Source organism: Chondrus crispus, genomic scaffold (genome assembly GCF_000350225.1).
Source record: "Chondrus crispus Stackhouse genomic scaffold, scaffold_326, whole genome shotgun sequence".
Taxonomy (NCBI): domain Eukaryota; phylum Rhodophyta; class Florideophyceae; order Gigartinales; family Gigartinaceae; genus Chondrus; species Chondrus crispus.
Genome location: NW_005179212.1, coordinates 72,261 through 78,260, shown reverse-complemented (window position 1 = coordinate 78,260; position 6,000 = coordinate 72,261).

Here is a 6,000-nt window from a genome sequence, read left to right as displayed (position 1 = left end):
TGCGGGCCGAGCTGAACCAAGATTGGAAGCGGGACCGCTCTCCGACGGAGAAGAACTCAACAGTCGAACGAAGAAGGACAAGTCAGCCCAGATCCGGGACTCCAAGTGGAAGAGCCCCAAGTCGGCCAAAGGCCGAGGGAAGAAGAAAAGTCACTGTAGTGACGACCGCGAAAACTGCGACTCAAATTCGGAGTCGAATGTTTCAAAAGAAAATGGTGACGACGGCTCGTCGAACCATTCAAGAAATTCCGACCGAAGATCGACAGAAGGAAATGGAATTTCGTCAAATAAGAGGAGCTCCAAAAGAGGCAGAGTCACTTCGTCTGCCTCGCGGAGAGACAAGGAAGCGGAGCCAAAAGACATCACGACGCGGCGCGGACCGTGATGGAAGGAGTTGGAAGAATTAAATCCGACCAACCACCTCTTCAAGAAGTTGCTTTCGTGCAGGACGTACCGCCTGCGGAACCCGCAGACACGTTTGTCGAGCAAGCGGCGGACCACCGTGCGAAAGATCAGAAGAGACATACCACCAAAGGTGAAGAGAGACAATACGTTCACAGCGGAAGATGGCGTATTAGTTCTAGACTTTCTAGCCAAGATAGTCCAAGAATTCGACACCCAGGAGATGAACGAAGGCCAAGCGATCCGCTTGCTACCGGAGTTCCTCAGCGTAATCGCCCTGAGACAGTACACTTCGATGTCACAAACGGTTGGGTCCCACCATGGGGAAATATCCGTCTGGACGGAGGCCGTACAGTGGCTATTGCGAAGCTTCGCCACGGATGAGGCGATCCGCCAAGCCGTACTCGCGTTACGGGAAGTACAGAAGCTATAGCTTCTGGAATTTTATATCCGTCTGACGGACGCGAGCAATCGATGTGGAAACGTACATTCGATGGAAGAACAAATGACGATGTTTATTGAAGGACTCGGTTCGAGTATCAAGCCGATGGTATCTCAATACTGACAAGACAATCGGGACGTTTCGTTTTTGAGACTAGTTAATTACGCGAAGGCGCATGGCTCGGCGAGCTGCGCCAAGGAGAGGAAGACTAGGAGAGTCACCATCCAAGCGCCATCGACGCTAAGGATGGAGGGAAGGAAAAGCCTTCGCACCCCACGCGAAAAACGCGCGGCGCTGTCCACTTGGCCGACTCACTGTCTGCGTCCAGAGGACCTAGTACTGTTGATCAGAAAGAAAATGGATACGCAGGAGCACTGGTCGCCGAGGGCGATTTTTATGATCCCTCGGAGTAATTTAGAGACGGGAAGCACGGGGCTAGTGGGATTTCTACGCTACAGACGCTCACGTATACGACGGACTTGTATACAGAAGCCACGGATCCCGTGTTAGCGTTTCGAGGGCGCGGACACACGCCAGCGCCAAGAAATCCGATGGAAGACAACGGTATGGCCTTCAGAAGACCGGGCTGGACGGGCCGGCCGACGGCCCGAGGACCGCCAAGGTCGCCGTACCCTCCGAAGAAGCATGGCCTCGTATGATACCATTGCTACGAGAAGGGGCAAGGAGCGCCCACGTGTTTGCTCTCGTTCCGAGAGATGCACCGAGTTCTGAAGAACTGCGAGGAACTCTCCCCGATGGAGAGGTTGGGAATTCCGTCCACAAGTTACCTGAAGGTAAAACAATGGTTCGAATCGGACGGCGAGCACACCGAGTGCCTCTGCCGAAGGTTCGAACCGAACATCAGGAAGGCCGGCCGCGGGGCCGTCGTCGGACTGGAGAAGAAACCTGCAGCGACAGGAAAACTAAGAGGGGGAATCTCAAATAATTCGAAAGGAGAGACATGTGTCAGTCGGGCGGACCATATACGGGACCCAGTCCCGTTCCCCGCCTTTAGCGAAGGAGGCAGTCAACGACGAGGAGACAGTTGGAATCGTCGATAAACCGAAAGGACCCATTGGGGTCAAGAAGATTCTGCGAAGAGGCAAGGACGATCCGCTGGAGCAAGTCCGACGCCCCTGGTACAGGGTCAAGCGCGGGGAATGTCCCGAGAAAATTTTAGTCCTGGCGAGGAAAAACTACAAAGTCTTCGCGGACATTGGACCGACGGTCGGATTGATGAGCCGTGTACTGTACGTGTTGGACACCGGCGCGGGACCTAATCTCATTCGGAGATCCGAGCTTCCCGCAGGAATGGAAACTCTTGTGTCCTTCGGACCGATCCAAGACATCGGTGTAGTGCAATGCGCCTGTCAGGCAGAGACTAAGATCCGATGGTCCAACACAAATAACAACAACAAAAACAACAACTGCAAACGGCACAGCGCTACGGAGTGTTCGAAGCTCCCTGTCCTCCTTAAGCGGGTTTGCGGCCCGCAGTAGCTCGGATCCCTGATAGGGGGGGCAAAGAGAAGGGCCCAGCCCGGGATCGGTAAATAGTGGTAGAGACTTGTAAAGGCAACTGCTCGACGAGTTGGGAGGGGTGTTTAGGTAAACCTGGTCCGATGGGTCGTAAATCCAATGCTCGAAAAGCGCCTTGTACACCTTATACCCTTGATAAGGTCTTGGACGGGGACGTCGCAACGTAGGCCGTCGGGAAAGAAGAAAACGTAGGAGCGCTACACCTTCGTACTGCCCGATGGCAAAGTACCAACACCGGATCGGTCCCAACCAGATTCCGATGGAACCAACGCTGACAATAGCACCACTGGTGCACCAACACAGAAGCCCCATGGCTAATGACGTCACGTTGCGGATCGCAATCCTACAAGGTGGGACCAACTCAAGATTAAGGGAAATTAGGATAGGGAAATAAAGTAAAATTGGTAAGGAAAAAGGGGACCCCCGAGTGCAAAGGATAAAGTAATCTGTAGTTAAAAGAAATGTCTTGTAAAAGACGAACTTCAACCAAGGCGATATCAGACTCTGGCAACTCGGGTTGGTTTATTGACTTGTTCGGTCAAAGGGCTAAGTTATATAGAGCCCCGCCGGGGCGAGTAGAGTAGCTCCCGGCTCTAGATTCTAGATCTAATTAGTAAATAAGTTAAATGATTAAAAATAATCGTGCGCTTCGTCGCACACGTGTGTCCCCCAAACCCAGACTATAGTATCCAATTTTTTTCCTTTTTCACTTCTTTTCACACCCCTTTTCAGATGCGTATTGCACTACAATCGGCGATGCGAATAACAGGCCACTCCGAACTCTAGGTACATTCAAGATGCCTGTGAGATTTGGACGTTTCGTGGCTTCAGCCGAATTCATAGTTTGTAAAAAACTCGCAGTCCCCCTAATTCTAGGTGCGGACTACTGTGATCGGTTTGTGGAAGCAATCTATTTTCGTAAGAAGACTATGGAGTTGGTAGATTTCTCGGGGGTTCCGATTATAAGGAAGTTTTCGCCGAGAAAGGGAAAGAAGACTCTGGTCCCAGGAGAGCACCAGGAAGAGAACAAAGGAGAACGAATTTCCCCTAGAGTGAAGGTGGCAAGGGCCACGACTATTGAGCCAGAGACGAAACGCGTCGTCGAATGCACCTCAAAAAAGGACTGGTTTAGTCGAAGTACCGCCGTACTCAACGTTATATCAAAAACACGGCTTAGTGAGAACAAATGGTGTCGTTAAGGTTGAGTCAGACAGGCCATTCCGTTTGCTCGTTGCGAATTTCAGGAAGTACCCTGTCAGGCTACAAAAAGGCCAGGTGGTGGCCGAACTTCTACCGCATCCGCGAGCCGCGTTCGCAAGCAAAACCACCATTGGTGAGCTACTTGCAGTACAAGAGATAACCGAGGAAGGAGTTCCTAATTCTACTCCGTCGCCTACTGGCGACGTTAAATTTTTATCATCAGAGAAAGACCGGAAAGATCCGCGAGAAGAACGGTTGGATGGGCTCTCCGCGTCTGCAACTGCGAAGCCGGAACGACGGATCGAGCCTCCACCGCCGTCTGTGGATGAACCCGACCTAAGCCACGTCCCGGACAGGCTACGCGGGCGATTCCGTAGGATGCTCAAGACATATTCCCGCATGTGGGATGGGACTCTTGGTGAAATTAACACCACGGTCCACCAAATCGAATTGGTCCCGGACACAAGACCAATTGCGCAAGCCCCGTATCGGGCCGGGCCTAAGGCCCGCGAGAAAGAAGATGCAGAAGTACAGAAGATGTTAGAAGCAGAGGTAATTGAGCCAGCACAGTCAGAATGGTTTTCGCCCGTGTTGCTGGTGCCGAAACCGGACGGTTCAATGCGCTTCTGCGTCGATTACCGCAGGATAAACGCGGTGACGGTGAAGGATACGTACCCTTTGCCGCGCATGGACGAGTGTCTGGACTCGCTTGGTGACACCAAGGTTTTCTCCGCGTTAGACGCCATCTCCGGGTACTGGCAGATGCCACTTCCCGAAAGCGACCGCGACAAAACCGCATTTTCGTGTCACTCAGGTTTGTACCGATTCTCAAGAATGCCCTTCGGGCTTACCAACGCGCCACGACGTTTGAGAGAGCCATGGATATCCTGCTCTCTCCGTTCCGTTGGAAATGCTGTCTGGTATATCTAGATGATATCATCATCTTCATCAAATCCTGGGAGGAGCACGTCGTCCACGTTGACGAAATACTGTCTGTATTGGAGAAAGCAGGTGTGAAGCTCAAGCTTCGCAAGTGCGAATTTTCGTCGAAAAGATCAAGTACCTGGGCCATGTCGTTCGGCCAGGTACACTCTAAGTTGACGCCGCGCGAACCGCCGCATTGGAACAAGTGAGGTACCTTCAAACGCAGACGCAGCTCAGAAGCTTCCTGGGACTTTGCAATGTCTACCGCAGGTTCGTTCCGCATTATGCGAAAATTGCATCCTCTACACCAACTAATGAAGAAAGGACAACCGGTCCAGTTGGAAGGATTCGACGAACTATGCGAAAAGGCTTTTCATCAGCTCAAAGACGCTATCTTGGCGCCACCGGTACTGGTACTGCCAAAAAAAGACCTTCCATACTCGGTACCGATGCCAGCGACTATCAAAATGGCGCCGCGTTATTTCAGACACACCGGACGCACAACGTAAGCCCATCGGGTTCTTTTCGAGAACGTTGGCGGCAGCCGAGAGAAACTATTCTGTATCCGAAAAAGAATGTCTAGCGGTAATTTGGGCCGTCCAGACATTAAGACCATACCTATATGGCGAACATTTTATTGTCCATACCGACCACGCCTCGTTGAGGTGGTTGATGAACGTAACAGATCCTAGTGGAAGTTTAATACGATGGAGGCTACGCCTCTCGGAATTCGACTTTGAAATCAAGTACAAGAAAGGAAAGGCGAACAGCCAGGCAGATGCGCTGTCAAGACTGCTAACCTTCGGAGAAACCGTCGACGAAATCGACGATGAAATGCCATGTTTTATGGCCGAACCGGCCGACGCTACAGAAGACGAAGAGGAAGATTTTGAAAGGCTGGACTACATCCTCGCTCTTGAAGGGGGCCGCCTCGGATCGCCTCGATCACTTCCAAGCCGTCGCTTTGGAGGAGCTTATTTGCGAGCAAGCCGTGGACCCTTTCTGCAGTCGAATCAGGGAGGAGATGGACGCTGGAAAAGTGAGAACGTTCACAACGGAGGCAGAGGAATTCGAAGGAACTCTATGCCGTACTGCGGCAGAGTTTATGCAAGTGGTAATACCACAGTCCTTAAAGGACCGCGTCCTAGAACTGAGCCACTACGCAAAATGGGCAGGACATCCTGGAGGCAGGAAACTGTACAAGACATTGAGAAGATATTTTTACTGGCCTACAATGGCCCTAGACTGCTACGCAGTCGCGAAGAATTGCGCCGCATCTGCGCGGGAAAGGGTGAAGTTAATAAGCAACACGAAGGAAATGAAGCTGTTCACGCCCAAAGCTCCGCTGGAGTTTGTCGCCATCGACATACTCGGCGAGCTAATTACAAGTAAACGAAGAAATCGGTATATTCTCGTGATCAGCGATCGATACTCGAAACTGGTACGAACCGTACCTTTGAAGAAGATATCAGCTGCGCACATCGCGCAAGCCT